Genomic DNA, 12,657 nt, shown 5'->3' with positions numbered 1-12,657 from the left:
TGGCATCTGGCAGGGGCCCCTCTGGGATGAAGCTTCTAGAGGAAAGAACAGGTAGCAATCTTAGCTGTTCTGCAGTCTCCGCTGGTGATACCGAGGCAAGCAGGGTAGGGAGTGGACCTCCAGCAAACTCCAGCTGACCTGCAGCAGAGGGGCCTGACGGTTAGAAAGAAAACTAACCAACAGTAAATAATAGCATGTCCACTCAAATACCCCATCCAAAGGTCACCAACATCAAAGACCAAAGGTAGATAAATCCACAGAGCTGGGGAGAAATCAGCACAAAAAGGCTGAAAATTCCAAAAACCAGGATGCCTCTTCTCCTCCAAAGGATCACAACTCCTTGCCAGCAAGGGAACAAAACTGGACAGAGAATGAGTTTGACGAATTGACAGAAGTAGGCTTCAGAAGGTGGGTTATAACAAACTTCTCCAAGCGAAAGAAGCATGTTCTAACCCAATGAAAGGAAGCTAAGAACCTTGAAAAAAGGTTAGATGAATTGCTAACTAGAATAACCAGTTTAGAGAAGAACATAAATGACCTGATGGAGCTGAAAAATACAGCATGAGAACTTCGTGAGGTATACACAAGTATCAATAGCCAAATTGATCAAGCAGGAGAAATGACATCAGTGACTGAAGATCAACTTAATGAAATAAAGAGAGAAGACAAGATTAGAGAAAAATGATAAAAAGGAACAAACAATGCCTCCAAGAAATATAGGACTATGTGAAAAGACCAAACCTACATTTAATTGGTGTACCTAAAAGTAATGAGAAGAATGGAACCAAGTTGGAAAATACTCTTCAAGATATTATCAAGGAAAACTTCCCCAATCTAGCAACACAGGCCAACATTCAAATTCAGGAAATACACAGAACACCCCAAAGATACTCTTCAACAAGAGCAACTCCAAGACACATACTTTCAAGTAAATTTCTCCAGTAAAAAAGACCTCCCTATAAAAGTAGTTTATATTGCTCAGGTTTTAACTAAAAAAGATCCATGCATTGAAGTTGATTCCAGTCTGGCTTACAGCTATTTTTGCTTGCATTTAGTTGTGAAATGGTGAATTACATAAGGTCAGAAGTGAAATGCAGATGTTTCTTTGCCAGCTTGAACCATAAAATGAAAAATTTAAAAGGAGTTTAGTGAACTGGTGAGAAATAGAAGGACTTTGTGCATTAAAAATTGTGCTTAGATTAATTCAATGATAAATATTCAATGGAAGTTTGTCACCTATAAAACTAGTCCCTCAAAATGAGTTTTTGCTCTGATAATTAGTACATACTATGTGGTTACTGCTATTAGAAAGACAACACAAAATTAATGTTCAGGTCACCAGCGGCTGGTCTGATAAAGGCTATATGTAAGATTCATTCGCTGCCTGAAAAGCACTCCTCTTATTTCTCAGCTGTATTGAAAATCTGTTTTGCCTGGTCATTGACTGATGTTTTACATGAGTGGTTCTCAACTTTGGCTACACATTGGAATTGCCTAGATTATTTTTAAAATGTTAGGTTTCACTTCTGCAGATTCTCATTTAATCAATCTGGGATAAGACCTGAGGATGAGAATGTTTTAATATTGCTCATGTGATATTTATACCCCATAATCAATAAACTAGATGTTAGCATCCTGGGGCTACCCTTTCAACACAACCCTAGAAACATTGAGTGTTCACATTTTATCTGCCTGTCTTAGCAACTTTATCTAATTTTGAGCACATAGGGAATTTTTCCCCCTAATATCGATTTTTTTTTCTGGGAAAAAATATAGACCACTCTACAATTAAGAGAATAAGTATATTCATAGGCCTAGGAAGTACTAACTCTATTCTCTTCTATATGTCTGAGATGGAATACAGCATTGTGAAATACTCCTTGGATACAGAATAGCATTGTTTCTCAAAGTGTGATCCAAGTACTGCCTGCATTAATCATTGCTTATGAATAAATAAAGGAACAAATAAATAAATAAAATTCCTCAACATTTCTCCAGAATTATGGAAACGGGAATTTCAAATGTGGGACCTAGAAATATGTATTTTTAAGAAACTCCCCAGGTGATTCCAGTGTACGTTCTAAAGTTTAAATAGATGAGTATAAGGACTCCATCTTAGTTAAGCATTCAAATTGTTCTCTTCTAAATTGAATTTTTAATGTTTTGTTATATGAATAAAAGAAAAGCATACATATAAATATGAGAAGGAAGAAAATACTGGAGAAAATGGCTAAATCAGTTTAGTATTATACATTGATTTCCTCTGAGAACATCCAGTGTAAAACACTTGCAGAAAATAAAGTCAGGGCCTTATCTCCATTAATATGGATTTTTTGGAACAATTTAAAAATGTACCCAGATATTGTTGTTGGAACTCTTGACATTTTTATGAGGTAATTTTGTTCCTAAAAATTTCTGTGTGTAGATAATTTTTATATATGGAATCACTTTCTTTTATCCAATTACTTATGAATTAACTCCAAAAAAATCAGAAAGTTAAAAAATATTTAAAAGTGGAGGTAACTTCAGAGACAGTATAGCTCAAGTGAGAGAGGAAAACGACACATACAAAATAAACTTCAAATTAGATCTTTCCTAGTTTTTTTCTACATTGGTAATTTATTCTTCTCCTCTTCTACTGCTTAAAAATCAACCTCTAAATTGTTTTTAATCTAATTTTTAAATTGTTTTAGACAATTCTGGTCAAAGTCACCATTTCTCTCACTTGGACTACTTAAGGTCTTCAATATGCCATGGACTCTCTCCCTCTGATTCATTCTGTATTCTGTAGATGGTAGACCAGTTATATTTTCTAAAATACAAATGCCATTACTTATTCTTTGGCTTGAATTATTTCAATGGTTTTCTGTGATCCTAAAGATAAACCTCAAATCCTTCATGTACATATTACAAGCACTCTATAATATGACTCCTGCCCTCATGTTCATTGTTAAAGGTGTGGTTTTCAGTGTGGACCTATAGAAAAATATTAAAATTTGTGTAGGGTAATATTCTTTATCATAAAAGCTGTGGAAAGGGGGGTACTATTACCATTTTAGGATAATAACTGGAATGCTTGGCATCCTTCATGACATAGAAAGTGTCACATAATGAAAAGTTCCTTATAGTTCTTACATTTCTCACTAGATATCATGTAGATTAAAAAAACCTGTTTAAATTATATGAACTTAGGCTATAAATCAGTTTTGCACATGAAAACGGATTATTCTGGGCATGCTATTAAGATTTGACAATTTTTCCAGGTAGAGAACTATGGTATAAATTGGTAGAACTGTGCTCTTTCCTAAGGTAAAGATAAACAAGTGTACTATAAGCATCGTTTACCATTTTGGAAAGTGACAGCTATTGCAAGAAGCCATAGAAACTCAAGAAGTTAATTGTCATTCAGCTTAGGGCACTAATCTCACCTGGGATCTGGCATACTGGGTAGGAAGATTGATTTTTATGATTAACTCCAACACCTGGGCACAGTTTGGGGAAAAATTTAGGCTGAAATTCAGTGAGCATGTATGCACTCACCAATGATTTAGTCCAAGTGAAATATATACTAGATATATGACAATGTCCAGATGCCCAAAATATTGACTGGTAATCCACTTACTACCCTGGAATTAAAATTCTCCATGATAAAAACTCAACTCTAGGGTTCAGAAGCATCAGGTAATATTAACATTATACAAAATTACTAGGCCGGGTGCGGTGGCTCACTCCTGTAATTCTAACACTTTGAGAGAGGCTGAGGTGGGTGGATCACCTGAGGTCAGGAGTTTGCAACCAGCCTGGCCAAGATGGCAAAACCCTGTCTCTACTAAAAATACAAAAATTAGCTGGGCAGGGTGATGAGTGACTGTAATCTCAGCTGCTTGGGAGGCTGAGGTAGGAGAATCGCTTGAACCCTGGAGGTGGAGGTTGCAGTGAGCCGAAATTATGCCACTTCACTCCAGCCTGGATGACAGAGTGACACTCTGTCTCAATAAATAAATAAATAAATAAATAAATAAATAAATAAATAATCAGAGTCAGCCCCATGAAGAAATTGATTGAGTTGGCACTAGATTTTCTAGGATTTGGTTCGGCAGAGTAGATGGCAAAAACAAAGATATAAACGAGGAAGGAAGAGATTAAAAAAATAACAATAACAATAAAAACACAACCTGAAAAGTAAGTATTGAATAAAGTTTAGATTCCTTTTTGTAATTTGGAATCATGAAAACATATTCCCAGCCAGGAAAGTGGAAACAACTAAAGAAATATTTTAAATGTAATCATTTATTTCAAGGCTTAATCATTTAAAACTTTAAAATTGATTGAAAATGGAGGTCAGAGTAGAGGGAAGATATATCTTTACCTGTAGAATGCTAATATATTTTATTGAATACATGAATAATTGCATATATTTTGAGTTGCATTTAAAGAGGAGGATAATGTAGTGTTCCTTTACTTAAATATGTTGCAAATTCAGCACATGTACCTTAAAATGTATTTATATTAATTTACTTAGAGTAAACATGTTCATCTCTTTTGGGTGTGGTTGGAGTTATGGGAAAAGGAGTTAAACATTGCCAAGAAGTTCAGTAAAGGTAGAACAGGTCCTGGTTATAGCGTTCCTGAGCCATGTTTGCCTGTTTTTCTGAGTAGGGGAACTTCATACAAGAGTATGTCTGTCCCTTTCATAATGCTTCTCAGAGCCATTTAGGACTGTTTATTGCAGACGCAAATCTATTTTTCTAGACCTCTGAGAGCAGCTTCTACAGTTTAAATTTCCTCAATGATCCTCTAAAATATGGAGCTTGTTGGAAATAAAGTTTATTGATAAGTTCTACTTCCTCTTAATTTCTACACTGAGAGTAAGCTCTGCATTGCGTTTACAGCATAAAAATTGTACTAAAATTTTAATTAAATAAAACTTAACAGTTATTCTTTACTTCTATTTTTTAATTGGCTGTAAATCACCGATGGTAATCTCAGTTCCTATCAAGTTTACAGATTTAGGCAACATTATGAGTTCAAATTATAATAGTGGACTCCTATCATCTCTTTATATCAGTCCTAGTGAAACAAATTATACTAATTATATTTCTCAATGAAAGTTTTATGTGGGATTTTATTCTTTCTTGAGTTATACAACTAATATGTGTTTTTTCCCTTTCTAAGTCATAATATCACTTTATTTTGTCCACAGTTGGTCTGCCAGCCTTATACCCTTTATGCCTTCCTCTTCCCTCTCAGCTTCCACTATGTCCTCTTTATGCTGTGTAATAAAATATAGTGAAAAACAACACAGGTTTTTCCCAATCCCAAATAACACATAGTTTGATTACTAGCTATATGGTCTCTATAAAATATTTTAGTACCTCAGTGTTCTCATCCATAAAATGAGAGTGAAAACATTATGATTTTGTCCATATATTATAATGATTCAAAGAGGTAATGCATTTATGAAGCTTAACATGTTACCTAATAAGACAGACACAAGAGATATTCTTGTTGTTTTTGTTATTATTGTTAATGATGATGTTATGTATTTCACATAATTTCAATAAATTAATTTAGTCTTAAATTTTTCAACTGAAAATTTTTTCACAAATCATAATTACATGCATTTACATATACTCTAATATTCAAATAAACACAACTTTCAGCTTGTGCCTTCTTAATTTTTTTTCTGGTATCATGACAAAGTATCTTGTATTAAATAGACATGTTTTGCTATGCTTGTTTTTATGTAAAACACACAGACAAGTGGCAAGCTAGCCTTTACAAGGGCTTACAGAATTACAACAGTGAGAATATTTACTCACCAGTGCATCTAATGATTTACACCTGTAATATTGTTGCATGTTAAAATATCAGGCTGTGGCTGTAAGACAAGAATAGAACATTTATGTCAGAAATTCTTACCTTTTAGATTTTAAGAAGTCATTTCAAAGGAAAAATAAGCATAATGAATCCCTACCTGATAATAATTTCACTTTTAGCACTTTTTAATATAAAAACTCATTTCAAAAGGTAGTATAAATTTAGTATTTTAATATAATTCATTATTTATCTCATGACATAGCAGTGTTTAAACAGTTGTGGTAAGAATATGTTTGGCTATACATGTATTCAGTCTTAAGGAACATTTCATGAGCCAAATCTTGCAATGGTTATAGACTCCCAATAGTTATAGACTACTGACTTTGCGACCAGGAATATTCTGTCTAAACAGTAGATGCTCTTTACTAACTTACAGTATCATAGTCTTTTTCAAAAATTTAACTACCCTCTAACCATGGGTTACTCAAGCAGAAACAAACAAAAATAAATAAATTTAAAAATTAAGTAATAAGGAACATAAAATTTTGCCTCATTTTCAACTAACTGCTTTAGGAAACAGAAAAAAAAAAAAAAAACTTTTATCATTTTGTATTTTAAAAAAAATTCTGTCCCAACAGAATGCTTAAACTTTTACTCCTTAAACCAAATAGGAGCCAGTAAGAAGAGTCAATTATTTGCATTAAAAGACATGAATAAATATAAATATGTGCTCTATTTATGCAAAAGGAAGAGGGAAAGGCTTTTTAGTAGCCCACATTTATTTATGTAATTACTTAAGACAGGGTCTTGCTCTGTCACTCAGGTTGGAGTGCAGTGACGCAATCATGGCTCACTGCAACCTCAAACTCTGGGGCTCAAGCAGTCCTCCTGCATCACCTCCCGAGTAGCTGGAACTAAAAGCACATGCCACCATGACAATAAACAAAATAATTCTATAAATAATCTTAGGCCAAGTGTAAGACTCTCTCACCATAATGAAATTATTTATATTTGAATAAGACTTATAAATGTTTCACATATCAGTTACTTGTAGGCACACTTCTGATTGAAGCTGTTTATCCAGTTACACAAGAGTTAAATTATTGTCTTTCTAATAGATATTTGATACACAACAAATTTTTCATATGTTATCTTTTAAACTATACATAGACTATATTCAGTCCACTTTTAACTCTACATAGGACAATTGCTGGGCATAAACTAAACCTCCATAGATTTCAAAATAGCAAAATCCTAGAGATTGAGAACAGAAATAAATCAAATTTTGATGGTATAAATAAATAAATCAAAATTTAATAACATAACAAATATAGTCATTCATATTTGTTCATTAAGTATCATCCAGGTATTGGTATGTACCCTCAGATACCAAAACAGGTGGATGCTCAATTCCCTGATATAAAATGCTGTAGTATTTCCATAAACCTATGCACATTCTCCCATTTACTTTAAATTATTTCTAGATTACTTATAACAGCAAATACAACATAAATGCTATGTAAAGAGTTGTTACACTATATTATTTCTATTTATATTTTTATTGTTGCATTGGCATTATTATTTTAAATTTTTTAATATTTAATTTTTGTGGGCACACCTAGGTGTATATATTTATAGGGTACATGAGATATTCTGGTACAGGCATGCAATGCGTAAGAATCACATCACGGAAAATGGGGTATCTATCTCCTGAAGCATTTATCCCTTGTGTTATAAACAATCCAATTATAGTCTTTTTGTTATTTTAAAATGTACAATTGAACTATTATTGACTATACCCATCCTGTTGTGCTATCAAATACTTGGTCTTATTATTTCTAACTATATTGTCCATACCCATTAACCATCTCCAACTTCCTTACCACTCGCTAACTACCCTTCTCAGCCTCTGGTAACCATCCTTCTACTCTCTATGTCAAGAGTTCAGTTGTTTTGATTTTTAGATCCCACAAATGAGAACATGCAATGTTTGTCTTTCTGTGCCTGGCTTATTTTACTTAACATAATGACCTCCAGTTCCATCCATGTTGTTACAAATGACAGGATCTCATTCTTTTCTGTGGCTGAGTAGTACTACATTGTGTGTATGTGCCACATTTTCTTAATCCATTCATCTTGTCGACGGACACATAGACTACTTCCAAATCTTGGCTATCGTGAACAATGCTACAAAAACATAGGCATGCAGATACCTCTTAGATATACTGATTTCCTTTTTTAGGGATATATACCCTGCAGTGGGATTGCTGGACCATATGGTAGCTCTACTTTTAGTTTTTTGAGGAACCTCCAATCTTTTCTACATAGTGGTTGTACCAGTTTACATTCCCACCAACAGTGTATGAGAGTTTCCTTTTCTCCACATCCTTACCAGCCTTTGTTACTGCCTATTTTTGGATAAAAGCCATTTTAGCTGGGGTGAGATGATATCTCACTGTAGTTTTGACTTACATCTCTCTTGGATGATCAATGATGTTGAGGACCTTTTCATATGTATGTTTGCCATTTGTACGTCTTCTTTTGAGAACTGTCTATTTAAATATTTTGCCCATTAATTTTAAATAAGATTATTAGATTTTTTCTAAAGATATGTTTGAGCTACTTATATACTCTGGTTTTTAATCCCTTGTCAGATGGGCAGTTTGCAACTATTTTCTCCCATTATATGGGTTATATCTTCACTTTGTTGATTGTTTCCTTTGCTGTGCAGCTTTTTACTTAATGTGATCCCATTTGCCCATTTTTGCTTTGGTTGCCTGGGCTTGTAGGGCACTCAAGAAATTTTTGTTCAGACCAATGTCCTGGAGAGTTTCTCCAATGTTTTCTCATAGTAGTTTCATAGTTTGAGGACATAGATTTAAGTCTTTAATCTATTTTTATTTTATTTTTGTGTATGCTGAGAGATAGGTGTGGTTTAATTCTTTAGCATATAGATATCCAGTTTTCCCAGCACCATTTATTGAGGTGACTATCTTTTTTCCAGTGTATGTTCTTGGAAACTTTGTCAAAAATGAGTTCAGTCACTTCGTTGGATTTGTTTCAGGGTTTCTTATTCTGTTCCATTGGCCTATGTGTCTGTTTTATGCCAGTACCATGCTGTTTTGGCTACAGTAGCTCTGTACTATAATTTGAAGTCAGGTAATGTGATTCCCCCAGGTTTGTGCTTTTTGATCATGATAGTTTTGACTATTCTGAGTCTTTTGTCATTTTATATAAATTTTATTTTATTTTTTCTATTTCTATGAAGAATGTCATTGGTATTTTCATAGGGATTGCATTTAATCTGGAGACTGCTTTGGGTTGTATGGACATTTTAACAATATTGATTATTTCAATCCATTAATATGGAAGATCTTTCCATTTTTTGTGTGTTTGCTCTTCAATTTCTTTCATCAGTGTTTTATAGTTTTTATTAAGGAGATTTTTCTTTGATTAATTCCTAGGTATTTAATTTTATTTGTGGCTATTGTAAATGAGATCACTTTTGATTTCTTTTTTCAGGTTGTTCACTGTCAGCATATGAAAATGCTACTGATTTTTGTATGTTGATTTTGTATCCTGCAACTTTACTGAATTTGTTTATCAGTTTAATGGTTTTATTGGTAGTATCTTTAGATTTTTTCAAATATAAGTTTATATAATCTGAAAACAATGATCATTTTTCTGCCTTTAGTTGGATGGCCTTTATTTCTCTTGCCTGATTGCTCTAGTTAGGACTTCCAGTACTATGTTGACTAACAGTGTGAAAGTGGGCATTCTTGTCATATTCCAGATCTAATTGGAAAGGCTTTCAGGTTTTCCCCTTTTAGTGTAATAGCTATGGCTCTGTCCTATATGAGTTCTACTACATTGAGGTATGTTTCTTCTATACTCAGTTTTCTGAGGGTTTTTATCATGAAAATATGTCAAATTTTATCAAATCATTTTTCAGCATCAATTGAAATAATCATATGATTTTTGTCCTTCACTCTGTTGATATGATGTATTACATTGATTGATTTGCATATGTTGAGCCATTCTTCCATCCCTGAGATAAATCCTGCTTGCTCATGATGAATGATCTTTTTAATGCACTGTTGACCTTGGTTTGCTAGTATTTTGTTGAGGATATTTGCATCAATATTCATGAGAGATAATTGACCTGCAGCTTCCTTATTTTGATGTTTCTTTGCATGATTTTAATATCAGGGTAATACTGGCCTCATAAAATGAGTTTGGAAGCATTCCTTTCTCTTCTATTGTTTTTGAGTAGTTTGAATAGGATTGGTATTAGTTATTCCTAAGTGTTTGGTAGAATTCAGCAGTAAAGCCATCAGGTCTTGGGCTTCTTTTTTTTAACTGGGAGACATTATTATGGCTTTGATCTTGTTACTTGTTACTGATCTGTACAGGTTTTGGATTTCTTCCTAGTTCTCTTTTGATAGGTTGTATGTGTCTTGGAATTTGTCCATTTCTTCTAGATTTTCCAATTTGTTGGTTCATAGTACCCACTAATAATCCTTTGAATGTCTGCAGTATCCATTGTAGTGTCTCTTTTTTATCTCTGATATCATTTATTTGAGTCTTGCCCAAGACCCTTCCCTTTAGGGTGGCAAGTTCTCCCAGGCCCTGGGCATGTTCAGAGATGCTGTCTGGGAGCCAGGGATTAGAGTTAGCAGTTTACCTAATGTTTTATTTTAGCAGTTTACCTAATGCTTTATTCTACTGTGGCTAAGCTGGCACTCACACTTTAACACAAAGTCCTTCCTGCTCTTCCCCCGACTTCCCACAGCAGAAGAGCCTCTCCTGTGGCTACCACCACCACCAGAACACAGAGATTCTACCAAGGCACCAACAATGCTCACTTAAAGCCCAAGCATTCCTCAGTCAAATTGTGGTGAACACTGCCAGGCCTGAGACTCACCCTTTAGGACAGTGGGCTTCTTCTGTCCCAGAGCAAGTTCAAAGTGCTTTCCAAGAGTGCAGGCCTGGACTCAGGAACCCAAAGAGCTTGCTTGTTGCTCTAATCTTCTGTGGCCAAGTTGGTACCTGAGGTACAAGAAAAAGCTCCTTTGCTTTTCCCTCTGTTTTGCTCAAACAGAAGGCATCTTTCACCATAGCCACCACAGCTTGTAATGTGCTGTATCTCCCCTATAGGTGGAAAGTCTAAGGACCCAATGTCCATGGCAAACTACCTGAGTATTGCTGCTGGTTATTCAGAGCCCAAGAGTTCTTTAGTCAGCAGGTGATGAATCCTGCCACAACTGGGTTCTTCCCTTCAAGGTGGAGGATTCTATTTGGCCTAGAGTGTGTCTAGAAATGTCACAGAAGAGCTAGGGCCTGGAAAGGGGGCCTCAAAACTTTGCCCAATGTGCTATCTTATTGTGGGTGAGCTGGTATCCACAATGCAAGACAAAGTCCCCTTATTCTCCACTCTCTTCTCCTGAAGCAGAAGGAAGGAGTTACTTTTGTTGCTGCCAGTTTCACTACCTGGGATTGGGGAAGGGATGGTACAAACACTCCCTTAGCTGGACTAGCTGGTGTCTCCCTAGGTAACATGTCACCATAGTCCACTGGCTCTAAGCCCAGCCTAGCACTAAAAGTTGCCTAGGATTACAGACCATGTTTCCGAGACTGTCTTTCAAGTTTACCTAGGACCCCAGAACCCTTCAGCCTGCAGTTGTGAGGCTTGTCAAAAACTCAAGTTCCAAATGTTGGGATGGTTGATTTTCCTCTGGCTAGGGCTGGACTCAATGCTCCCTCCCTGGGTGGGCACTGGCTATTCCCAGTATAGCAGTATGACTTCATTCTCCAATATGACAGGGCAGTAATAAGTTCAATATAAAGTCCCCCAGTCACTGCACTCTCTCTTCCCAAAGTGCACAGATTCTATCTCCTTTCCGTGCTGCATGGTCACTGATGGGGGATGGGGTGAGGGATGGCATCTGCAATTCAGGACTCTCTCTTCTGTCCTCCTTGATGCCTCTTTCAGCGACATGCAGTTAAAATCAAGTACTATCATTGCTCGGCTGTTTTTTCTGTTGTTGTTTGTTTCTTGTGATGGTGTTTTTTTTTTTTTTTTTCTGTGTTTAGATAGTTATTAAAATTTGGTGTTCCAGATGGGGCAGGTAGTAGGTGGGAGTAGAGGATGGGGACAAATAGTGCAGGCTTCTATTCTTCTTGCTCTGTCCCTCACATTAGTATTATTTATTTCTTTAATATTTAGGAATACTTTTCATCTGCAGTTTAATCCGTGGATTCAACCTGTAGGTGGAACCTGTAGATATGGAGGGTTGAGTGTAGTAACACAGTATAATTTTAAAGTCTCCAAATGCTTTTTCCTTGCTAAGGTATTTGGCATTTGAGTAAAATTTTTTGAACCCTCCATATAAGCCCAGCCATAAGGTGAAAATAATAAATGACTTCAGTAAGTCAATGGCATGTTGAGTAGAAAAATTGCTCAACCAATTTCTGACTCATAAAATAGTGAAACATAATAAAATCAGTGTTTTAAGCCACTCAGACAATCTCCTGTGTTTGCTGAAGCTGCTAGAACTGTCATCCAGAAAATACAATTCTATTCTTAGACTAAATCCCAATTTCAACCATGATTTTCAAGGTGTTTCAGCATAGGAGAAATTTTAGAAAGCATCCACTCCAGCTCCTGCTCATGCCAAGGGATTTTTATGGGAATTTTGGAAATAAGATACTGGAAGGGCAAAGTATCCACACAGTTTCAGAAGTCTGGGGATGAGAGAATAAAGACAGAGACAAGAACAGTATGTAATCTTGGGCTAATGATCAATTAGGGCTGAGTCTTAGTAAGTAGAAAGTCAC

The sequence above is a fragment of the Hylobates moloch genome, unplaced genomic scaffold (assembly GCF_009828535.3).
Source record: "Hylobates moloch isolate HMO894 unplaced genomic scaffold, HMol_V3 SCAFFOLD_5, whole genome shotgun sequence".
In the NCBI taxonomy this organism is placed as follows: Eukaryota; Metazoa; Chordata; class Mammalia; order Primates; family Hylobatidae; genus Hylobates; species Hylobates moloch.
Note: the sequence above shows the minus strand (reverse complement) of the source record.